Here is a 27151-nt window from a genome sequence, read left to right on the forward strand (position 1 = left end):
CTTTGTTTTGCACACAAAGCCTTAGAAACCTTAGCCAAAGAATCATTTAAGCTACAAATTTTTTTAGTGTAGACCCAATAGCGTGTACTAGCTAAATTTTATTCAAAACATTACTCATTAGTTTGAGGTTGAAATTGTGAGGGTGTAAAGGTGAAGGAAAATTTGGCTAGCAAACTGTAGTTCGCTTCAAAAATTTACTTGTGTGGCGGTAAAGGGGGGCAACAACGTGTTAAAGAGAGCAGCAAGGCCAACGTTGCCGTGCGCCATTGAAACTACTACAAATGGATACAAGACATGCTTGCAAAATACACTAAATAATATGCTACAAGCGATAAAACCAATAGATGTGCATACCTGGCAAACTTCATGTGCACACAATCCAGAGCAGTGCACGATCTGAGAGAAGAAGAAGAAGAGAGTTTTAACGTCATGAGAGAGAGAGAGAGAGAGAGAGAGAGAGAGAGAGAGAGAGAGAGAGAGAGAGAGAGAGAGAGAGATAGATAGATAGATTTTATTATCGTCCTCGGAGGTCAAATATGACCTATGGGACCAAAGTTACATGTGATGTAGTATGTGTATGGCTGATGAGTGACTCTCGATGCTCCAAAATTGTAGTGATGAGAGTCGCAATGGAGAGCCCACACTTTGGCTGGGAGAGGAAAGTGTGTAGGTCTAAGTTATGGCTGAAAATGTGAGAGAAGCAAGTTCGGATGTGATCAAAAGCTGAGCACTCTAGTAGTGTGTGGTACTCAGACTCTCGAACTTGCAGTGAGCATAATGTGCACAATCGATTTGACTCTTCTCCATTGCCCCAACGCCCTATCTCGCATCGAAGGAAATGGGAGCTAAGCCGAATTGCTGCGATAGTGCGCATCGCGGACAAGGGAATAGGCTCAAGCATGTAAGTGTGAGTACGGTTTCCTCTCTCAGCGAAGAACATGGATTTGTAGTTGGGGGCAATATAGGTGGTGTAATGTATGAAGCGTGACCCACCGGATTTCTCCCAAGCCGTAATACATTGGCGTTGTAGAAAAGCTTCATTCACTTGAGAGTCAATTGAAGCATCATGTAGCAAGTGTAATGCATCCCATCTCCCAAACCACTTCTTTATGTCTTGCATCCATCCCGTGCTCGAGATCTTGCTTTTATGCGTCTTTTGAACTTTTTTGCTTGCTTCCCATGCAATTGTAGGAAGTTGATGTGAGGGGTTTTGACGCATCTTTATCATGTACTCCACAACCCTTTCCATGCCCATAACCTCAATTGGAAGATATCCCGACTCAAGAAGTAGGAGAATATATGGTGTTTGTGTCTTAACTCGGAGAAATTTTGTAAGAAAATGCTTTTGGACATTCTCAAACTCTTTCCAAGTAGACTTTGAGATGCTCCCGCCCCACACTTCAACTCCATAAAGAAGAACCGGTGTCACCAATGCATCAAAAAGATACTTCTTGAGAACCCAACACTTGATGTTTTCCGCATTACACATGTTCTCAAATGCATAATATGCTCTCTTTCCCGCTTCCAAACGACGCATAGCACATTCATGCCACTTGTGATTGGATGGAACCTCAAGGCCAAGGTACTTAAAGCTCTCAACAACTTCAAGTGTCTCGTTGTTGTACACAATGCATGGCTTCTCCTTATGGTTGGTTTTCACGAGCATAACCTTTGTTTTGGATTCATTTACAATCAGCCCACTATGCAAGCAAAAGTTCTCAAGGACAACCATAAGCTTTTGTGCATCTTCTAAAGTGTGTGCTAGAAGCACTACATCATCCGCATACAACAAAAGCATGATTACCGCAGTGCAAATAGTGACCTCTTCAATGCCTTCTTCTTCCATAAAGTCAAGTACCATTTGTTCCAATTGATCGATGCATAGACCAAAGAGAGTTGGTGACAATGGACATCCTTGTTTAACCCCAATAGTGCTTACAAAAATTTCTGAAATTTCTCTTCCCATGCGCAATTGACAAATCACCTTCTCATAGATTCGAGAAACCGCAAGCATAAACTCACTTGGCACTTGGAGTTCTTCCATCCTTCTCCACAAATTGTTACGTGGAATCATATCAAAGGCTTTCTTAAAGTCCACAAAACAACAATACAATCGCTTGCCTTTCAACCGACTTTCCTCCATGAGAACACGAAGAGTGACAAGATGATCAATGGTGCTATGGCATCGACGAAAACCCGCTTGTCCCTTTGCACGCTTGTCATTCTCTTCAGCCCAATCACTCAATTTCATCTCCATTATGCACCCAAACAACTTTGCCATAAGAGACCCAATCATTATAGTCCGGTAGTTGCTTACATTCTTTACATCCCCTCCTTTATGCAAACGCTTAACCCAATTAGTACTCCAATCATAAGGCATACCATGTTGAAGTGCAAGGTTGAACATATCACACATCCACTCATGGGTAAAATCTCCCGTCCATTTGATCATCTCCGGCTTGATACCTTGAAGATCTCCCGCTTTGCGAGTGGCCAACTTTTTAAGCCCACCGCATACATCCTCAATAGTAAAAAAAGACGGCATACATGGGAGTGAACCATAAAATGACATTTTTTCAGTATTTTCTTGCTCATATAATTGCCTACAATGTGTGTACATATCCACTAGACTCAAGTTACCAAAATTCTCAACCCGCTTGCCTCTCAAGTTTCTCCAAAATCTTCCACATGCATGTGCCTTTTCTTGGACTTGAAATTATTGCTGCTTTACTTCCCATCTTCTTCTCTTCTTTTGAATCAATGCCTTGTATGTATGCAAATGACTTTGATAGTTGTCTTTGTCCATAGTTGCATCAAGCTTTATCAAGGACTTTCGAGCATCTTGACATTCTTTATCAAACCACCTTTTGCGTGATCTATCTTTGTTGATACCATGGAGATGCTTTATGGCAAAGCATTCTTCCGCACAAGAACAAATAGATTTCTTGAAAGCTTCCCATTTAGTTTCCAATGGTGCATCACATTGAAGCTTTGTCATCCATAATTTTTGCTCAACCATTTCAATGTACATTGGTGCCCGTTTGAAATCCATACATAGTGATAACTTCTCTTTCCTTTGGCTGAGATTATCATATGCTTAGTTGCTTCTCCACATGAAAAGTCAATACATAAGGTGCGATGGTCGGATTCCGGGGTCCATTGACCAAACATAAAACTCTTTATGCGATACATGATGGCTTTAGAGAGTAGCATATAGTCAATCACACTATCCCCATTATGTCTCCTACATGTAAATCCATTGGTTCCACTCCACAAAGATACACCATTGGCAATGAGCATACCCGTGCTATTACACATGTGTAAAAGTAACTTTCCATAGTGATCCGGCTCTTTCTCATCCATTGAAGTACGATCATACAAGTGAACTTCCTCCAACTCCCTTGAAATGTATGGCATATCAAATTGTTGAGTATCATGTTGCAATGTTTTTGTGCGAGCATTCATATCCCCAAATACAATAACATCACCTTCACCTTTGAAATAAGCAATGTCCTCTTCCAAATCAGAAAATGGTTGATCTCTATCCATGCAAGCATAAAAGGGAGAATCATGATGAGGAATGTAGCAACCGGCTACAAAAATGGGTGCTCTTTTTGGTGTCATAATTTTCAGCCATACATAACGTTTGTACTTGTCATCTTTCACAATTGATACAAAATCTTCCAATCCTTTCTTAAACATACATGCTAACCCTCCTTGTCCTCTTCGTTGCTTGAGATTCTTTGACCACATCAATGAATGTACATTGTAGTCCTCCAAGCCGTTAATCCTTTGTGTATCATGCTCCCAAGTTTCAACAAGAAGTACAACATCGGCTTTGCTTGTTAGTTCATCAATGCCAACCCCCGCATTCCATGGGTATCCATTACAATTCCAAAAGCATATTTTCAATTGTAACTCGGTATCATAGGTCACGCATCCCTATTTTCTTGAGAGACTTGCCTCCTCCTTGGGCACATTTTCTGCATGAGAGATCTCCTTGTTTTTATTATTCTTTTTCTCATATGCCTTGCGACGCATATTTTGTTACTTAATAGTGCGATCTTCACATACAAAACATTTTGTATCCCTCAAATAGATCCAACTATTATCAAGGATAATCTTTCGCTTGGTCTCATCCGGCATGGTGCATACAATTGGCCGTTCTCCCGAGCGAAGAGCTCCTTGCTTCCCCACTCTATGTGCTCCATAGACCATAACTCCGGACATGCCAAAGTGGGTTTTGAAGAAATCTTCTGTAACAATGGCAAGAGAAGGAGGTGTCTCTAACTTCTCTTCGGGAATTCCACGAATAACAATGTTCTTGGAACGTCGCTCCCGTTCCTTCAACTCCTCCACATCCACATTCTCAACATTGTTTGTTTGAACCATAGCTTGGAACCATAGCTTGCATGAGTGAGGAATTAGAAACCACATTTCTACCACATGCATCAGCCCAAAACTTGTTTGTGCATACATTTTTCATGTCGCATACATCCCGGCTCATAGTGTCAAATTTCTCCTCTTTCAATACATGGTCATGCTCTACTTTGCTCATCCGCTCCTTCAAAGCATTCAAGTCCACAAGAGAGCGTTTACATTCCTTGACTTCCTCTTCAAGTTGCATCAAACGTGTTGTTTGCATCTCAAGTGTCCTCTTGAGATTCTCATTCTCAACCACAAGTACCCTTAGTGTGCCATTCTCCATTGCAAGTGCTCGTAAGTCTTCGCCTTGCTTGTTTACGGTCTCTTGCAATGATACCAAGTACGCCATGATCATGGTTTCCGATGTCTTTGGTTGGGTGGTTGTGTTGCTATCTCCACACTTAGGAGATTTTGGATCATTTTCCACAATGGTTGTGGACCTTGTTGAAGAAGAAGAACCCTTGCGAGTGCCGGAAGACATTGTATGTAAAATAGGAGATGAGAATCAATTTTGTTGAACCTGTTCACTTCGGAAATGCTGCTACAGAAATGCCTTCCATAACTCTGAAATTTTTTGTCTTTACATCAATGCGTAGAGGACTTCGTGCTCTTCGATTGAGGCTATAGATCACCCAAATCGGAGTTGGGATGAAGAAGTTATGATCAAAAGAGTGGACTGCTCTCTACTAGGTCAAAAAACGGCTGCGTTTTTTGAGAGAGAGAGAGAGAGAGAGAGAGAGAGAGAGAGAGAGAGAGAGAGAGAGAGAGAGGGATAGATAGAGAGAGAGAGAGCATGTGCACTTCCTAGAGTAGTGTGCTACGTGTACCACGAGAGAGAAGAAAGGAGAGAGAGAAGAAGGACAGAGCATTGGATACAATCTCCCCCGTGCAAGAGTGAGCATTTTTCTCTTGCACGTAAGCCAAGTCTATCCTTTGCAAGCGATGGTTCTTGCAAAACCAATTGAGCCAAGCTCCTCCTTGCTTTGGCGGCCAACCTGGGCTCTGATACCAATGCTAGGTTGGGAAGCTATGGTGGGTGGTAGCGGTGAGCAGGCATGGCGTGAAGGGTGGTGCAGAAAAGAGAGAGAGAGAGAGAGAGAGAGAGAGAGAGAGAGAGAGAGAGAGAGAGAGAGAGTTTGCCACAGAAGAACAAAACAAAATAACACGCTTGTATTAGTGTATAAAAGAGGCCTTTACATATATATAAGGAAACTGGCCATGCAAAGTAGATCTAAACTAAACTTTCATGCATGCTTCATAAGAGCATGTCTCCACGAGGTGACATGACTGATCGGACTAGGGATTGAATAGCCAACAAACTATACTCAATGAAAACATATACATAAACCATACTCGTCAGGGTAATGCCTCCCAGTCGACAACCTCTCCCTCATCCTAAAGTTGGCATAGTAGAACTGGCAATCCATGCTTGAATTTATATTTTTCTTCTAGATGTGTTGATTGATGCTTCATGGCAAAAACACTTAACCATAAGATATATATTAGAAAAACATATGCATGTAATAGTGTATGTCACTTATAAACTCATGTCAAAGAGTCTCATAGCCTCCACTTCCAAGATGAGATGATCCTACAGACTCTAAGCGTACTCTAGCATCTCTCTACTACTGAAACCTATCAGGATGCTCATGCACCTCTTGCACGATCCTCGCCTTCTCCTCTGCGTCCAACCATGCCAACTTTGGCTCATTATTTTTGTACCTATCTCTCGCCTTGGTCTTGTACTCTCTGTGAAGGGAGGGCATCAATGATGTAATTCTTCCTCTCCTTATCTTGAGCATCCCAATGCTCTATCACAAAGTACCCAAGCTGCACCATATAGAGATGACGAATCCTCTATCACATGGCCTTTCTGGCCCTATGTATAACTAATACACCATCCCTCGTCTTGTACACCTTGCTAGGATCAAGCTCATGTGTCCACAAGGTGTATATGATGTGCTAAGTGGTGTACTCTCTACTGAAGAGAGAGGTGGGTGCTCTCTTAGTGGTGTGGATGCATCGGTATTGTCACTACCGCAACAATCACCATCACCTGAACGATGAGCCTTATGTCGTCTCAAAGAAGAAGGAGAGAGTGCAGTCTCCAGTGTAGGTCAACCCATCAGTGTAACTAGGATGCTCATCGAAGGGGTGGCACCACTAGTCAATGTGACTAGAATGTTGCTATAAAGGATCGAAGTAGCTGTATCCGATCTAGAAGGACCAACTCTCCAAAATTGCTGTGTATATCCACATTATTTTGGAAAAAATTGTGGCAAAAATGTAGCCATCTTCTCAGGTGACATGTCGACTAGAGTAACCGGAAAATTGAAGCTAGGAGAGTATGGCTTCTCATAATCTATCATGGCTACAAAAATTAATATGGAAATATATATACAATAATGTAGTTTACTTAATAATAAAGACCAGCTTAGGTAGCACAAGTCACTATCTATTCACTAATGGTGGACAATAGTTAAAATCCATTAATTAAAAGTAGACACTACAAGAGAGTTCTTAACAAGAATCACCAATCAATCTCTCATCTTCTATGAGAGCTAATGCACCAAAGACATCTATCTCTATTTGAACGTTTGCATCTTTGTCATCAAACTCCATGCCACTCCATCCATCTCTGCATCTATCTTAGTATCTGATCGCTCTTCTTCAGCTTCAGGCATCTGCTCACAAAGGGCATCGACTTCAAGCTCAATGTCCTCATTCTGATCATCCGCAATCCATGCACGTTGCTAATGTGTCTCTTCGTTCTCAACATCCAATCCTTCGCAGACTTGTTTACTCGGTGGAGAAACTTGGATAACAAAAAGCCAGTGCACTTTAGTCAAATCTTATTCATCTTTTTCCTTCCATAGTTGATCTATGATAAACACAACCTTTTCAAAATACTGCGAAAGTACAAATGTACCTCGATCATCCATCCAACACTCGCCTAGAGTTCACTTGAATTAGTCCATTCCTATCTTTGCACAAAGTTGCATTAGGACCTCTAGTAATAACCTTGAACCACCTCACATCAGAAATAAAAATATCAAACTTTCTATAGCTAATTTTCAAGATGTCTTGGATGTAGCCAAAATATTCAAGCTGGCAAGTCTGTGTCTGGCACTACTTTGACTTTCTTGAACAAAGCTTGCCCTGACACCACTGTCTAAGGTGAACCTTTGTTCATCTATCTGTTGCCACATTCTCTTGTCAATCACTTGCCTTCAGTGGGTGCATGTCATGTTTGCATATATTTGGTCCACGCAGCTCATGTCCTTCTAAAAAAAATCGTCCATGCTCCTCGGAGGAACACATAGAAGACATGCATGATTGCGCGAGTAGCTCAAACCTTAAAATCATTGTGAAGAAACTAAAAAGCATCAAGCACTGGCCAAGAAACACCTATAAAATGCATATAGGTATGGGTTTCAAAGTACTTACATGAACACGATCCAAAGCCTAGCCAATCGTGCATGGTCTACATTAGAATGCCTTTCACATGTGCATGTTATTGATCGATCAGTTGGGACATGTCAACCACATCAATACTTGTCCACAAGATTTGAAGCTCTTTTATAAGTGGTGCCAGATAAACATTGATGTTCTTTACCTTGTACTTCCCTAGAACAATCGGTGAGAATAGTAGATGGCCCTTCTTGATATCAAAATATGCTGGAAGATTATAGTTCACCAAGAAAATAAGCCATGTGCTCCATGAGAACTCCATAATCCAAATGGGTGCACTCCATCCATTGCTAAAACAAAATGGACACAATGAGGTTCTTATTTAAATGCAAGCCATCTTTTCTCTATGTGCTTCCATGCAAGAGAATCAGTAGGCACCCGCATCACATTGTCTGTGGATCTAGTGTTTTGATGCCATGTCATTAAAATTTCTATAGACTTGCACCTAAACATGCTCTTCATTCTTGGAATGATGGAAAAGTGTTGTAGAATCTTTGTAGCAATAAATTTTCCATGTGTATCCTCTCTATATCTATTTGATCCACATTTGGGACACAATTCCACACTCTCGTACTCATTTCAAAGGAGTATACAATCATTAGGACATGCATGAATTTTATTAAAATCTATTCCCAAGTTCGTAAGAAGGTGTTTGGTGGCATGTTAAGTAGGGGACATGTGATTGCCTTCTAGCAAAATCTACTTGTCGTGAAATCTGTCAATACCAGTTAAACAATTTAAAACAAGAACTTTGTGTTGAAGGTAACTTAGAATGTCATATATTTACCTGAAAAGCTTTGTGACACTCATGTCAGACCATCTGTAAATAGATTTTAGGTTAAGCATTACCCAAGTTGGACGAAGAACATGAATTTTGGCATCATTGTAAAGCAGAATGTGGGCAAGAGTTTGCATCATCTCTCCTTCCTCTTTGTCATTCTCATGTCATCGATGTGGATGAGATGATTGAGGTTGAGAGGTAGTGTTGCCTTGAATGCTTTCTTCACCTTGGCTTTTAATGATGGGATCCATGTCAAATAATGCATCCAACATTTCTTTCATCTCAACTTCTTGCAATGTTGCATCAATTTTTGGTGGAGTAGACTCCATAGGTGGTGGTTGATTTGATATTTGCCTCCTCTGTTGAGTCTGTGATGAAATTGGAGCAATATATTAGAGTCAGGTTTCTCCTATTGTCTCATGACATGAGATTAATATTGCAGATCTTATAGTTTTTCTACGAGAAAAAGACTGTTGTTGTGTATATGTTGATCACAGATCTTTCATTTTTGAAAGATTTGATTCTTACATAGCATACAAGGTCATGCCATCCTATCATCCATTATTAATCTAGAGATTACACAGAAAAAAAGTGATAGTGAGTGTGGCATGTTATTACAATATATAACATTTAATACATATTTTGAACAAATAGCTTGCTAGCACTAAGTGGACCAAAACTGCCAAACTCTAAGCTGATCATGATTTAGAGCAGCGAAACCAAAAGTTGATTTGTTGATCAACGATGCTTCTTCTCTAGGTTTTCATCAATTTTCCACTACGACACGTCGATTTGTCGATCAGCTAAGTTGATTTAATGCGGCTAACACTAAGTCGGTTTAGAGTGGTCAAACCCTAAGTCATTTTAGAAAGGCCAAACCAAAATCCACCAACCATAAGTGGCTAATCCTAAGCAGCCAAGCATGGCCAACGCTAAGCCATCAAACCAAAAGCCACTAGCCGTTTAGAGTTTCTACATTGGCACAATGTAAACTACCTCATATTCTCTAGCCATGCCCGATCCCTGCACACCTCGGTCTAGAGGTGCACGAAGATCAGGACCATCGCCTTATAATATCAATGCCTATCCTTGGTTATACTATCTTCTTTATTGGTCAATGCCTATACTCGTGTGTGTGACATAAGTATACACCCCATGTCTACATGACAATGGATGTAGAGGACAAAACCTAACACTCTAACACTCTAACCTAAAACTAAAAGTGGCCAAAACAAAACCTAAACAGGTTGGTTTGTTGATCAGTTAAGCCGACTTAAAGCCGCTTCTAACACTAATTCAGTTCATCTAGTGATCAAACCCTAAGCCAATTTAGAGTGGCCAAACCAAAAGCCGCCAACCCTCTAAAACTCTAAAACTCCTAGCAGCCAAACCAAAAGCCAATAACCCTAGGAAGCTAGCTCTAAGTGAGAATTAAGAACTTTGTTACCATATACATGTGGTAGTGATGTGTGTGAACACACTTAGGACCATCGGGGTATTTTTTCTCTCTTTAGGAGTTTTCCCCCCTGTGCATTGTATATATGCCCGTTCATTCTAGGGCTATCTATCTTTCCATTGCACACTAAGTAATACACTCTCTATTGTGTGCGTTGAGCTTCCTTCATCTTCTCCAAGCTGTGTGTGTGTTCCTAATTTCAACAATTGGTATCAGAGCAGGTTGCGTCCTCCCAGGCTTAGTCGCCAACAGCTCCAGCACACGCCTGCTCACTTCTCCAATTTTTGTGAGCTTTGGCGAGCATTTGTAAGTTGACAAAAATTTTGGGTAAGCTCGTAGAGCTTACTCTGCTCAAACTTTTGATTCGGGCTCATTTCGACCTTCGTTTCCACTATAGGCAGTTCTGCACAAGCTATTTAATCATTTTGTGCAGAATTTCTGTTAGTGCCGTTATCTGCATAACAGGTTTTACAGTCTTCTACGGTTTGTGCTATTTAGCACGTGTTGTTCCCGCTTTGTTTCTCCTCTTTTTGGGCAGTTTTCACATCAGATGCATGCATTTGCAATGGCCAACAACAGCATAGATGTGTTCAAGATCTTTGCTGCTGAGGACAAATTGGATGGGGACAATTACCCTATGTGGTCTTACATGATGCAACATGTTCTTGTGTCAAAGGGAGTTTGGAATATTTTGCAAGGCATTGATGTACGTCCTAGTTCTGAGGATGTAGGGATGTCGAGGATGTTGCAGGACTTGCTGCAAGGATTGCTGATGTTAGAGTTGTTTTGCCTATGGTAGAACAAGCTCGTTGGGATGTAAAGGATGCGCAAGCTCATGCATTGATTGCATTTTCTATAAAGTGCACCATTACTCCTCACATTCGTTCAACGAAATCTGCAAAACAGGCTTGGGATATTCACTTGATCAAGTAGTGTCCTAAGTTGAAGACCAAAGAGGCTAAGAAGAAAGAGGGTGGTTCCAATGCAAATGCTAGTTCCACTACAAATGCAGCCATTGTTGAGTCTTCTATTAAAGGAGACTGTGATGCTGATGTTGATGCAGAATGATCTTTTAGTGTAGATTGCACTTATAATCCTGCTGTCCATGATGCATGCATGCATGTCAGCTGTTGTAGATTCACATGTGTGGTATTTCGATAGTGGTGCTACAAATCACATTACCTCACATCGTGAATTTTTCACCTCTCTTGAGTCTGTCATTCATGGGAATTCAGCCACTTGTGCCAACAATGCCTCTTATCCGGTTCAAGGAGTTGGAAACATTGTGCTTATTGCTGCAAATGGCAGTTCATTCACACTTGTTGATGCACTTTATGTACCTGGGATCAAGAAGAATCTTTTGTCTTTATCTGCACTTGCTAGACTTGGACTTGTAGTCAAATTTTTAGATGAAAGATGTACAGTTCATGATCTCCATTTTGGTGATGAGATTGTTGCATCTGGCCTTTTGTGCCATGGGATGTATAAGCTCACTTTGTAAGACAAGTGTGGATTTTTTTTTTCAAATGTAGTTGCAGATTCAAGGGCTATATCAGATGCAAAACTATGGCATGCACGTTTTGGGCATTTGAATTTTGCCAGTTTGTTGCGTTTGTAGAAATTTGACACGGTTGCTTCTTTGCCGCCTCTTGAAGCACCTGTCAAACATGTTTGTGAAGGCTGTATTTTGAGTAAAATGCAGCGTTCTAAGTTTTCAAAGGATGGTTCAGTTTGGGCCACATGCAGTTTGCAGCTTGTGCATAGTGATGTTTATGGGCCCATGTAAATTCCGTCCTTGGGAAATTACCTTTACTTTGTGAATTTCATTGATGATTACTCCAGGCATGCATGGGTATTTCCGCTTAAAGCAAAGCCCAAAGCTTTTATGTGCTTCAAACAATTTCTAGGTATGGCTGAAAATGTCTCGAAATGTTCTATGGGCCCCCTTTGTTACGATCGAGGGGGGAATATATGTCTCATGAATATAATACATTTTTTGGCTAGTGGTGGGATAAAACACCCATGTACAGTGCCTTATGCACCTAAGCAAAATGGTGTTGCTGAGAGGAAAAACAGGTCACTTATAGAAATGGCACGATGTATGGTCAAAAGTCAAGCTTTGCCGCATTCTTTTTGGCTTGAGGCCATCATGTATGCCACTTATGTACTAAATAGGTGTCCTGCAAAAGCTTTGCAGTTTATTACTCTATATGAAGCATGGCATGATAGAAAGCCTTCCATTGAGCACATGTGTGTTTTTGGTTGTTTGACACATGCTTTGGTGCCACAAACACAATGCAAAAAATTGGATGATAAGGATGTCAAATGTATTTTTATTGGTTATAGTGCTGAAAGCAAAGGTTACAAGTTGTATCATTCACAAACAAAGCCTATTCTAGTTTCACGGGATTTTGTATTTGTTGAAGATTCTGTTCAGCCCTTGCTGTCATGTACTAGAGAAAATAATGTAAGATCATAGGACATATATGACACTTTGTTGCCTCTTTTTAGTGGTGGAAATTGTTACCATATACATGTGGTAGTGATGTGACCGTTGGGGAATTTTTTCCCTCTTTAGGAGGTTTTTTCCCCCGAGCATTGTATATACTCCCATCACTCTAGGGCTACCTATCTTTCCATTACACACTAAGTAACACACTCTATATTGTGTGCCTTGAGCTTCCTTCGTCTTCTCCAAGCTGTGTGCGTTTCTTTGCAACCCTAATTCCAACAATTGGTATCAGAGTAGGTTACGTCCTCCTAGGCTTAGTTGCGAGCTGCTCCAGCACATGCCTGCTTACTTTCTTCAATTACAGTGAGGTTTGGCAAGCATTCGTAGGTCGACAAATATTTCGAGCTCATTTTGGCTGCCGTTTCCACTACAGACAGGTCTGCATAGGCTATTTCGTCATTTTGTGCAGAATTTCTGTCAGTGCCATTTTTTGCATAACAAGGGCCTTGAAGTCTTCTACAGTTTGTGCTATATAGCATGTGTTGTTCCCGCTTTGTTTCTCCTCTTTTTGGGCAGTTTTCACATCAGGTGCAGCATTTACCATGGCTGACATATGTGTTCAAGATTTTTGCTGCTGAGGACAGGTTGGATGGGGACAATTACCCTATGTGGGCTTACATGATGCAACATTTTCTTGTGTCAAAGGGCGTCTAGAATATTGTGCAGTGCATTGATGTACGTCCTGGTTCTGAGGATGCAGGCAATGTTGAGGATGTTGCAGGTCTTGCTGCAAGGATTGCTGCTATTAGAGTTGTTTTGCCTACGGCATAACAAGCTTGTTGGGATGTAAAGGATGCGCAGGCTTATGCATTGATTGCGTTGTCTATGAAGCGCACCATTGTTCCTCACATTCGTTCATCAAAATCTGCAAAATAGGCTTGGGATAGTTTGGATGGCCGTTATGCAAGTCGCAATGAGGCTAAAATTGCTTTGCTGCGTAATTAGTTGGAGTCGAAGATTATGCATGAGGAAGATGATATGGACACTTTTCTTGCTGGTGTCAAGGATATCAATGAGCAACTTATTTCTGCAGGTGAAGTCATTTCTGACAGTTCCCTTGTGCAGACTGTTCTTGATGCCTTACTAGATTCTTACCAGACTTTTGCTAGTACTTGGAGACTTATGACCGAAGGAAATCCTGAAGTTGTCAAGTTTGATGCATTATGCACATTGCTGTTGCAAGAGTCACTTTCCAGAAAAAAAGGACTATACAACGGCAGTTGAACAGGATTTTATTGCTTCTCAAAGAAAGGGTGGTAATAGTAATGAAACCACTTCTTATGGTTCTGCTTCGAGCAACAAAACTTATGTTCCTAATGCTTCTGATAATAGTAATTCATTTGGAAATTCTGGTGATAAGGGAAAAAAGAAAATGCGTTGCCATTATTGTAAAGCTAATGATCACTTGATCAAGTCGTGCCTGAAGTTGAAGGGCAAAGAGGCTAAAAAGAAAGAGGGTGGTTCCATTGCAAATGCTGGTTCCACTACAAATGCAGCCATTGTTGAATCTTCTATGAAAGGAGACTGTGTTGCTGATGTTGATGTAGAATGGGCTTTTAGCGTAGAGTGCACTTACAATCCTGCTGTCCATGATGCATGCTTGTCAGTTGCTGCAAATTCACATGTGTGGTATTTCGATAGTGGTGCTACAAAGCACATTACCTCACATCATGAATTGTTCACCTCTCTCGAGTCTGTCCCTCATGGAAATTCAGTCACTTGTGCCAACAATGCCTCTTATCTAGTTCAGGGAGTTGGAAAGATTGTACTTACTGCTGCAAATGGCAGTTCTTTCACACTTGTTGATGCACTTTATGTACCTGGGATCAAGAAGAATCTTTTGTCGATATCTGCACTTGCTAGACTTGGACTTGTAGTCAAATTTGTGGATGGCAGATGTACAGTTCATGATCTCAGTTTTGGTGATGAATTGTTGCATCTGGGCTTTTGTGACGTGGGCTGTATAAGCTCACTTTGTATGACAAGTGTGGACAAAATTTTGCAAATGCAGTTGCAGATTCAAGGGCTATTTTAGTTGCAAAACTTTGGCATGCATGTTTTGGTCATCTGAATTCTGCCAATTTGCTGTGTTTGCAGAAATATGATATGGTTTCTTCTTTGCCGCCTTTTGAAGCACCTGTCAAACATGTCTGTGAAGGCTGTATTCTGGGTAAAATGCAGCGTTCTAAGTTTCCAAAGGATGGTTCAGTTAGGGCCACATGCGGGTTGCATCTTGTGCATAGTGATGTCTGTGGGCCCAAGCAAACTCCGTCCTTGGGAAATCACCTGTACTTCGTGACTTTCATTGATGATTACTCCAGGCAGCATGGGTATTTCTGCTTAAAGCAAAGTCCGAAGTTTTAACGTGCTTCAAACAATTTTTGGCTATGGTTGGAAATGTCTCGGAATGTACTATGGGCACCCTCCCTTCCGATCGAGGGAGGGAGTATATGTCTCATGAATTCAATGCATTTCTGGCTAGTCGTGGGATAAAACACCAATGTACAGTGCCTTATACACCTCAACAAAATGGTGTTGCTGAGAGGAAAAACAGGTCACTTACGGAAATGGCACGATGTATGGTCAAAAGTCAAGCTTTGCCGCATTCTTTTTGGCTTGAGGCCATCATGTGTGCCACTTATGTACTAAACATGTGTCCTATGAAAGCTTTGCAGTCTATCACTCCATATGAAGCATGGCATGATAGAAAGCCTTCTATTGAGCACATGTGGTTTTTTGACTGTTTGGCATATGCTTTGGTGCCACAAAGACAGTGCAAGAAATTGGATGATAAGGCTGTCAAATGTATTTTTGTTGGTTATAGTGCTGAAAGCCAAGGTTACAGGTTGTATCATCCGCAAACAAAACGTATTCTGGTTTCACGAGATGTAGTGTTTGTGGCAGATTCTGTTCAGCCCTTGCTGTCATGTACTAGAGGCAGTAATGTAAGCTCACATGACATTTATGACACTTTGTTGCCTCTTTCCAGTGGTGGAAATACGAATGTAAGTTCCAATGAGGCAAATGTACAGCCTATGGGGGTTTTTGAAAATGTTGCAGATCAGCCTATTACTGATGCAGATGTACATGATGTACTTGATGAGGAAAGGGCTGAAAATGAGCAGGCTAGAGGTATGCCAAAATGGCTGGTGCACACTTTGCATGACAGTAAATTGGATGCACCTTTGTCTAGTCGTACTCGTTCAGGCTCTCACCATGCATCTTATGCATCATATTTTTATGCTTTGGTTGTGTCTAGCTTACATGATGTTGAGGAGCCTCTGTCTTTTGATGAAGCACAAAATTCAAAAAATTGGATGGCTACCATGTAATCAAAATATGATGCACTTATAGAAAATGACACATGGTCTTTATGTGATTTGCCTCCTGGCAAAAAGGCCATTGGTACAAAGTGGGTTTTACAAGTTGAAATGCAAGCCGGATGGTGAGATCGATCGCCATAAGGCTCGACTTGTTGCAAAGGGTTATGCACAACAAAAAGGCATAGATTATGAAGAGACTTTTGCTCCCACTTGTGGTATGACTACTGTGCGTTTTCTATGTGCATTGGCAGCTCATTTTGGTTGGGATGTACATCAATCAGACAATGTTACTGCTTTCTTGAATGGTGACATATTTGAGGAAGTTTATTAACGCAGCCTCGCGGTTTTGTCATAAAAGGACAAGAGGACAAAGTGTGCAGATTTAAGAAGGCTTTGTATGGGTTGAAGCAATCTCCTTGTGCTTGGTATGAGAAAGCTGACACTCATTCGGTCAAACGAGGATTTTGTAACAATCCAACAGAAAGCACATTGTATGTAAAGCGTTAGGGTGATGTACTTCTCATTGTGGTTCTTTATGTTGATGATTTGCTGATCATTGGACCAAATGAGAGACATATTGCTGAATTTAAGGCTGATTTGAATGCTACTTTCAAGATGAAAGATTTGGGGTTGCTGCATCATTACTTGGGTATACAATTTAAGCAGTGTGATGGTGGTATTGCCTTGTGTCAGAAAAGTTACATAGAGACATTGATATGTAAGTTTGGACTTGAGGATTGCAAACCTATTTCCACTCCCATGGAAACAGGTTTGAAGTTGAGTCTACCTGATGCTGGCGATCCTGCTGATGTCACTCTTTACCAAATTGCTGTTGGCTGCCTCAATTATGTATGCAACACGAGGCCGGATATTCAGTTTGCAATCTCACAGGTTAGCAGATTTATGCATACCCCAGGGTCTAAGGATTGGCAAGCTGTCAAGAGGATTTTTCACTACCTTAGTGGCACTTTACATTTGGCTTGTTTTATCCCAAGGGGGGATCATTGCCGCCAGACTTACATGATTTTTTAGACTCAGATTGGGTTGGTTGTTTTGACACGCGAGTGTCCACAAGTGGTTTTTGTTTCATGCTTGGCAATTCATGTATATCATGGTTGAGCAAGAAGCAACCTACTGTGGCCACTTCGAGTTGTGAGGCTAAGTACAAGGTAGTCTTCACAACTACGGTTGAGTGTGTATGGCTCAGACGCCTTATGGCTGATTTGGGTGTTGGACAGGACATTGCCAACAATAACTACACTGACAATCAGAGCGCATTGGCAGTTGTGAGGAACCCAATTTTTCATGCTCGCATAAATCACATGGAGGTGCATTACCACTATGTCAGGGAGAGGCTCTCAACAGGAGAGATCAACTTGGCTTATGTGCCAACACAGGACAACCTTGCAGATCTTTTCACAAAGGCATTTTCTCGTGAGAAGCTTGAAGCTTTCCGCAAAGCTTTGGGCTTACTACCCTTTGTGACAATTTAGATGCTATAGTTTTTTCAAACTTCTAGTACCTTGTTCTTCTCTTTGAGTTTGGTCTATTAGTTGGCTTTAAGTAGGTATAGGACCTTAGGCTAAACTAAGCCACTTAATTGTTGACTTTAATTCCTAAATAGTCTATTAATTATAGTAACTTTAGTAATGTTTTATGCTATGAGGATATAGTTCTCTCTAGTTTATTCCACCTAAGTGTGACTTGTGCTATGGAAGCCCATGTGTTAAGCTGGTATTTGAGACCTTGAGTCTCCCGGCTAGTTTATGCTCAAGCTGGTATTCGAGATCTTGAGTCTCCCAGCTGCTGGTATTTGAGACCTCGAGTCCCCCAGCTACTTGTAGCAACTATGACAACAACAAAAAAGATAACACAAAAAAAAGAGAAAAAGAAAAGAGAAAGCAAATAGCACAACATTCCTTGTATTTTATGTGGATCACACTTAAGTGGTATAATGACAAGACCACTAGTCCTCAGACCCCGACGAGCATTCCTAAGGTTAACTACTCTTTAGTCGACATTTTTTAATTAACGTTGGTCAATCTAGTACTTACTTTAGCCCTAACTCTTGTGTACTTCTCTTTGAGTCGACCTAATAGACCCTAACTCAATTGCATTTTATTCAGGTACTACGCTTGTTCTAGTTGGCAATGTTACAATTCATGAATTTGTTTTTGCATTTCCTAGAATATCATGTATGCATCTCACTTGCTACACACCTGTACATGCTACCTTTGAGCTTTCACAATGTTGTTTTTCTTCTGACACGGGTACTTATATCCTGGATCCTGATGCTGCACTATTATATGCCGAGGATGGAATCTACATCAGGAAGGGGGTCATGTTAACCAATGGCGTCCACCACTAGTAGTCATGGGCCGGGCTTGTCGGTCCAATAGGAAGAGGGTAAGAGTGATCACCGATGAGAGGCGCACTCTAACAGGAATATTCAAGGGTTAGTTGGCCAAGTATGGGCGCCCAAGTGTGAATGGGGCGAGCCCATATAAAAGTCACCTAAACCTAAAAATCACTCATTCTTTCATTTGTGCAATTGAAGAGTGCTCTTGCTCCATCTCCATCTTCTTCTTCTTCATCTCCTTGTGTGTGTGTGCGTGTGTGTATGCGTGAGAGAGAGAGAGAGAGAGAGAGAGAGAGAGAGAGAGAGAGAGAGAGAGAGAGAGAGAGAGAGAGAGAGAGAGAGAGAGAGAGAGTGATCGAGCATTGCGACGACGTTACGGTGGCGGTGAAGCAGTTGAGCGCGGCGTAGAGGCGACCCCTTCTTCTTCGTGGCGAGGAATCCTCCACGAAGGCGAACGTAGGGCAGTGAGTGACACACCCTTTCTCTATTGAGATTGCTAGATTAGTTTAGTTTTGTGTTTGGAGCCATTTGTGGCTCGCACACAGTGTATCGGCAAGTCCCTTGCATTGACACGTGCGATAGACGTGCACAATTTTGCACATGAAGGTGCTAATGATGATGTCCCCATCTTTGTCAATTATCTCCTTACTAGGCTACAACAAGCTATGGGAAACCCTGCTTTGCAAGCTGACGTTACTCAACAACTTCGTGCTTATGGGATTTCCCGTCCTATCCAAGAGGAGAGAGAGCTTAGGAGGCCTCTTGAAGAGAGCCCCAAAAGAACTCTCTCCCATAAAAGAGGAGGAATCCAAAGAGCAAGAAAGCAATGAAACTTTAAGTTCCTCTGAAGATGTGGCTCCACGAAGACAGTAGTCTAGACAATCGCCAACTCCTCCCAAGAGGAAAGGATCAACACACAGTACTTCTCCTTGTCACTCCAAAAGGGAAGAGAGGAAACAAAGGAAGAAAAGGGCACGAAAAAGGTCAGCCTCTTCTCTTCCTTCTTCTTCACCTTTCTCCTCTTCCGATGAAAGCTATGGCTATTCTCCTAGAGAATAAAGGAGGGGAGGACATCGCAAATCATACCCTGCATAGTGAAGGTCACAAAAGCTAAAGAGAGAAAATATCTCTTTTCTCACCTATGATGGTACCTTTGGTGCTATCGACAAAGTGTTGGCCTTCATCCAACAATTTGATGTGGCCTTTAGAAATGAGGGCTTCACGGAGTCCTCCAAGCTACACCATGTAGCTATGCACTTCCAAAAATTGGCTCATCAATAGTGGGCTAACGTTCATGGAAAAATGGCAAAGCTCCAAAGACATGGAAAACTCTATGAGTTTCCATCATGAAGCAATTACTTGCAAACGATGCAAAGGACAAAGTGCTCACCGAATGGTGAAGTTTGAAGCTTCTCTCATATGAGTCTATCCACAAATATGTAGACAAGTTTTGGGATTTACATCTCAAGGCTACTTTCTTCCAAAAGATAGACTTTGCCGAGCAAAAGCAACAATTTTGTGCGAGATTACCTGAAGAGATGGCCGAATATGCCAACTCTCAACGGCCTGGTTCTATCACTGAAGTAATCCATCACACCATGGTTGCTTCACGCATCAATTTCCAACAAGGGGCTAGACGGAATGTCAAGCCCATGGGAAACAAAGAGAAAAATGATGCAAAGGGGAAACCAATGCCCAAAATTCTTCCCAAGGCACTTCCAACAACAACAATAACAATTGGTCCAAGGAGAAGGAATTTTACAAAGACAAAAAAAAACTCTCTCCTGAAGAGCTTGAAGCCTTTTGCAAGGACCATAAGTGTTTTAAGTGTGGGGAGCAAGGACATGGCTATTGTCCTTGCCCCAAGAAAAATGTTCACAATGAGACTCCTAGGGCTTTCAATATAGAATCTCCAAAAGAGGATGCTCATGCAAAGGATCGTCTCTCTCCTATGCTTTGGGAAAGGTAAGGGAGCATGATGCCTTCATCTTCTTTGACCATGTCTCTACTCACAACTTCATATCAATGGAGTTGGCCACCAAGTTTGGCATTCAAGCCTTTAAGATGGGAGATATTGTAATGGCTGACATAGCTTTCAAGGGACAACAAGCCTCCGTTACTCCCTTGATTCGGAAGTTGAGGCTTCATGTCCAAAGCTATGTCGACAGAGAAGACTTTTTCATCTCTCCTCTCCAACATAAGGATGCTATCCTAGGGGCACTATGGTTTGATCGCATAGCCGCCAACATGAAGTTCCTTGAAAGGTGAATCTACTTCACCTACTACAGGGGAAAGAACATCTATATAGATGCTAGCGAGTGTGGTCATACTATACCACTTGTAAATCCTCCTGCTTTTGATAAATCAATGAAGAGCTCTATTTTTGCGTACATGATTTTTGTCAAAAAGTCTCTAAAATATCCTAATGTTTCATCAAAGGTAAATGGTAGGAATCAAGAAGACTTAGACTTGTCTAGAAAATTCCAAGATGTGTTCATCAATGATATCCCTATGGACTTACCTCCAAAACAAGGGGATGATGACCATCGCGTTGAGCTCCTTCTAGGAAGCTCACTGCCTAACAAGCCTCCCTATCGAGTTTCTCAAGCTCAACAAGAGGAGATCATGAGGCAAGTACAAGAATTGGTTGACAAAGAGATGGTAAGACCTAGCTCCTCTCCCTTTTGTCCTCCAATCCTTTAGTGCAAAAGAAATATGGTACATACCGTATGTGTGTGGACTATCAAGCACTAAATCATATCACTATCAAGAATAGATTTCCTGTGCCTAGGGTAGAAGATCTATTTGATAAGCTACAAGGATCTACCTACTTTAGTAGGATTGACCTTAAAAGTGGCTATCATCAAATAAGGATAGTGGATGAAGATATCCTAAAGACCATGTTGCGTACAACGTTTGGTCTTTATGAATATCTAGTCATGCCTTTTGGCTTGACTAATGCACCGACCACATTCAATCGTCTAATGGAAAAAAATTAGACCCTACCGCAAATTCACTGGAGTGTTCTTTGATGATATCATCATCTACTCCAAGACTTTGGAGGAACATAAGCAGCATTTCCAAGTGATTTTTCAAGCATTGAGGGAGAACAACCCTTTTCTCAACCAAAAGAAAAGGGAATTTTCCTTCAAGAGATTCAATACCTAGGTCATATTATCTCTCAAGATGGTATCCGTATGGATCCGTCAAAGTTAGAGGAGAAAATGATTGGGTCTTACTTAAGTTTCTCAAGGCTCGATTAAGACAAATGACGGGCAAAAATCCTATGGGCCATCAAAAGTATTATGCTAAGCTAGCAAAAAGCTACTATGGTTCTTTCCAAATATTGAAGCCTATCAATGAGACGACTTACCAACTCAAGCTGCCCAACCATTGGCTCATACGCACTGCTTTTCATTTGAGCCTACTCAAGCCCTACAAAGAGAGCCAGTAAGTGAACCAATTATTGAAGACCCTCCCAAAGTTGAAGACCAAGAAGAGGTGCTACAACCCCAAGCTATTCTTTGGCATGAAGACAAGGTACTACGACATGGTAAGTTTATCCAACGATATCTTATTAAGTTCAAAAAGTATCCTTTTGAAGATGCTAGATGGATGCAAGGAATATAGCTTAAGGATAGTATGAACCTTGCCAATGCTTAAAATACTACATTAGAGTAAGCACGTGTACAATTATCTTTTAAATGACCCATGTTTTTGTCTTATAAGACTAGTTCTCTTTTTATTGTGCAGAAATTTAAATACTATGCACGTTTAGAATCATCTTTGTGATGACGACGTCTCTCAAACACCAAGTAGAATTTGTCACTCAACTTGAGAGAATGAAATGGACTAAAGAGCAGATATGATTGCGGCAACTATGCCTCCCAAGAACCAAATGGATTAGTCATCCATATTCAAAAGATGTCGCTGGGTAAAAAGGGATCCTCTACCCGCTAAGTAAGATTGACTAATGACTAAGGATTTATCTCTTCTACCTCATAGTCGAGGACGACTATGATTTCAAGAAAGAGGCAATGCCATAAAATCTAATATCTAACCAACCCAAAAGATTTTCTCATATTAAACTGATCATTTTGTCATAATAATCAATATCTAAATCTTCTAAATGATTTTCTCATGTTAAACTGATCATTTAATATGGGGAAGTTCCAGGGGAGAAAAAGCTAGAATATTGGTTAAGCTGGCAGACAAGCCACAGTAGGGATCCAAAGGAGGGAAAATAGGGATCCAAAGGGGGGCCATCTGCAAAAGATCAATGTGCAACAATGGGCTTAAAATACCCTAAGGTTCAGCCCATTAAGACTTCCAAAACTCTAAGGTTCCAAAATTCAAAGGTTGTGTCCAAAGGCCAAACACTAGGGAAATTGGATGCTTAGTGTGTGTCACAAAAAGTCTTTGGCAATCCCTACATAGGAGGGGCCGAGCCTTGCAAGTAGGGGATGAGAGAGAAACACACACACACACACACACACACACACACACACACACACACACACACACACACACACACACACACACACACACACACACACACACACACACACACACACACACACACACACACACACACAAAGCTCCCTTTACACAAAGGGAATGAGGGACACATGTCAGCTCCCTAGCCCAGATGCCCACAAGGTGTACCCAATTTCTATTGGATGGCATTGGAGGTGGACCAATGAGAATTAGGCTAGAGTAAATCTAGTCTAATTAATTTAAAAACACTTAATAAAAGAACTAATAAGAATTAAGCTCTCTAGAAGACTATTGGACAGTCTCCCAAGGGGACCAATGAGCATTCAACAGCCCAATGGCTTGCCTGATTCCTATTGGCCAAGGGGAAAAGGGGTCCAATGAGAGTTTAGTTGAATTAAATAATCACCTAAAGCTCTCACAAAAGGGGAAAGGGGGACACATGCCAAAAGGCTATCACTTATGCTGCTTAATTACCATTGGCTAAGCCTGGGGAGGTCCAATAGGATGCTAGCAAGAGCAAATAGCAAGAGGGGTCGACCAAGAGAAAGAGGGGGCTGATTTTTGCAAGGCATTATCACACACACACTCGCACAATCTCATGTGTGAATTAAAGAAGACTCTCTCTCCTTCTCAAGCTTTAATGGAAAGGTTACCACCTACTCCAAGCTTGTGAGAAGGGAGGCCTACACCAACAACTCTTGGCTTTGTGATGCAAATCCAACCAAGAGCCAAGCTTCAATGCATGCTCATCTCCTCTACCATGCTTATTACTAAGCTAAGCTAAGCTAAGCTATGCTAATATGAGTGATTATGTGAGGAGATATACATCTTTCTCGTAAGAATACTTCTGCTTCCTCTCAATCTACTCTTATACCCCGCTAGCTCTCACCATGTTTGAAGGTGTGTGAGGTCTTGGGTCTGAGACCGTGAGGGAATTGATGTTGTGTTTGATAAGTTTTTTGCGTAGTGCATGAAGTTTCCATCTTCATTGAACTAGCTAGTATTGAAGGAACACAAGAAATTGTATTGTAAAATGTCTCTCTTGATGGGAGAAACCATAATACAAAGCCTTTTGTAGGGGGGATCGGCTCCATGAAAATCCGGTCCTCAACTGTTGTCAATTTCTTAATTTCTCTCTCTTTTGAAGTATTGTTCATGCTATCTAACTAGGTGTTATGATTTTTGTTGCTCTCTCCACCCAAGCACTCTTGTTATTCTCATTAGGAAGCTATTCTAATGAAATGCTCACTATGTTCATGCTATTTTCCTCTACACACAAGTTACTAGACCATTAAATGTTACATTGGTATCAGAGCACAAGGTTTCTCTTTTCTTGCTCAATAAGGGAGTTCCTTAAGCTAGCTATAAATGGTTGGTACTATTAATTGCATGTGAGTAAGTAGAATAGGGATTTTCCAGCCTTGCAGTGTGCCTGCCTTTGTGCAATTAACGGGGCATCACCATCGAGAGCTATGGTGTTAATAGTGGAGTCCTACGGGGCTTGCCTACGGCCTACGGCTTAACCACTATTGAGCTATTAGAAGCTTGACAGGAGCCGGTGCTGTTTTGGTGTTGAACGACCCTATCTTCACTTCCTTGCAATTAATGGTATTCGAGCCACGGGTACAGTAGCTTGAGTGCTTTTTCTAAAGGGGTAAAGAGGAGTAGCAACTAGGGCTTTAAGTGCCAAAGTACACCTAAAAATTTTACTCCTAAAAGTTGTTAGAATGGCTGACAATAGTAAAGAGAGTGAAATTAATGTTGATAACTTTCAGTTTGCTAATGAGCAAGCTACTAATGATGCCCCGATGCTTGTTAACTATCTTGTTTGTAAGGTTCAACAAGCCATGGGCAATCCATCCCTCCAAAGTGAAGTGCAACGACAGCTTCGTGCTCAAGGGATTCTTCAATCTCCCCACCATGACGAGAGAACACCTAGGAAGCCTCCTTGTGAGACTTCCACAGGAGGTCTCTCTCCGATTCGGGAAGAAGAAGAGGATCCCTATGAAGGGCTAAAAAATTTGCTCCTTGATGAAGCATCTCCTTCTCAAAGGAGAATTCAAGCTCCTCCACCGAAGGAACAAGAAAGAAGTGAGTCTCCTGCCACCTCGACGGAGATGGCTCCACGAAGACGGCGGGTTAAACGCTTTCCATCACCTCCAAAATGGAGAAGACCGTCGCATACTTCTCCACACCATAATTCGAAGAGGGATGACAAAAAGCAAGAGAAGAAAAAGGTGAGAAAGCGGACACCCTCTTCTCCATCTTCTTCATCCTCTTCCTCTTATGAAAGTGATGGTGAAGACAAAGAAGATCAAGGAAAGAAAAAGGCGAGAAAGTGGTCACCCTCTTCTCCATCTTCCTCAAACTCTTCATCTTCTGAAGAAAGTGATGGTGCAACCTTTGAACCATCAAAAAGAAGAAGCCATAGGAAATCCTATGCCGCATGGAAGAGGTCGTCCAAGCTCAAGAAATGCAAAGAGGAATGGAAGAGCATCTCTTTCCTTACCTATGATGGCATTTTTGGTGCTACGACAAAGTCTTGGCCTTTATCCAACAATTTGATGCGGTGTTTGGAGATGAGGGCTTCGCGGAGTCCTCTAAGGTACGCCATGTAGCTATGCACTTTTAGAAGTCCTCCAGACAATGGTGGTCTAGCCTACAGGCCAACGGTGAAGCTCCACGAACATGGAAAGCTTTAAGAGCTTCCATTATGAAGCATTTTTTGGCCACCGATGCCAAAGACAAAGTACTCCCCGAATGGCAAAGCTTGAATCTCTCTCCCTATGAATCCATCCACAAATATGTAGACAAGTTTTGGGACCTACAACTCAAAGCCACTGTCTTCAAAAAGTTGGATTTTGGAGAGCAAAAGCAGCAATTTTGTGTGGGCTTAACCGAAGAAATGGCGGAGTATGTCAACTCCCAAAGGCCACGCACCATATCGACGGTAATATATCATACTATGGTGGCCTCTCGAATCAATTTCCAAACAAGGGATAAGAGGAAATCTAAGCCCCCTGAAAACAAGGGTTCCAATGAGCCTAAGGGGAAGGACAATGTCCAAAAGTCTCCTAAGGGCAATTCCAACAAAGCTAAGGAGAAGGGAGTCTACAAAGGCAAAAATAAACTCTCTCCTAAAGAGCTTGAGCATTATCGCAAGGATAACAAGTGTTTCAAGTGCGGCGAACAAGGGCATGCGTACCGTGCTTGTCCCCAAAAGAACAACCGCCATGATCCTCCTAGAGCTACCTTGGTCGAAATCCAAGAGGAGGAAACTCACCACAAAGGATCTCCTCTATGCCATGCTTGGGGAAAGGTAAGAGAACATGATGCTTTTATTCTCTTTGACCCCGGTTCTACTCATAATTTTATATCTATAGAGTTGGCCACCAAGCTAGGCATACAAACCTACGAGATGAAAGATGTCCTACCCACAGACGGTGCTTTCAAGGGGTAAGAAGCTTCAGTCACTCCCTTAATCGGGAAATTGAGGCTCCATGTCCAAAGCTATGTGGACAAAGAGGACTTCTTTATCTCTCCTCTCAAGCATGAGGATGTAATCCTAGGGGCACCATGGTTTGAGTGCATGGCTGCCAATGTTAAATTCCCTGAAAGGAGAATCTCCTTAGTTCAGGGAAAAAGATATGTATATAGATGCTAAGGAAATGGGTAACACTATACCCATTGTACACACACAAGCTTTCAACAAGTCAAGAAAGAGCTCTATTTCCGTGTACATGATTTTTGTTAAAGAAAATATACACAATCGAAAGGAATTAGAGTTATCCAATTTTCTCAAGGGGTTTCAAGATGTCTTTATTGACGACACCCCTTGTGAGCTACCTCCTAAACGAGGCAATGATGACCATGCAATTGAACTTCTTTCAAGAAGTTCACTGCCTAACAAACCTCCTTATAGAGTTTCTCAAGCTCAACAAGAGGAGATTATGCGGCAAGTGCATGAGTTAGTTGAGAATGGCATGGTTAGGCCTAGCTCATCTCCATTTTGTTCTCCTGTGACTGATCATGTCCTCAGGGCATGGCACTTCCCTTTACTCATGTGCCAGCTCTCGTTCACCGCATCACTCCAGGGAGGATTTGTTACTATATACATTTGGTAATGATGTGTGTGAATACACTAGGACCGCCGAGGTATTTTTCCCCTCTTTAGTAGGTTTTTACCCCGAGCATTGTATATACGCCCATCACTCTAGGGCTATCTATCTTTCCATTACACACTAAGTAACACACTCTCTATTGTGTGCCTTGAGCTTCCTTTGCCTTCTCCAAGCTGTGTGCGTTTCTCTGCAACCCTAATTCCAAC

Source organism: Adiantum capillus-veneris, chromosome 27 (genome assembly GCF_014529385.1).
Source record: "Adiantum capillus-veneris isolate H3 chromosome 27, ASM1452938v2, whole genome shotgun sequence".
NCBI lineage: Eukaryota > Viridiplantae > Streptophyta > Polypodiopsida > Polypodiales > Pteridaceae > Adiantum > Adiantum capillus-veneris.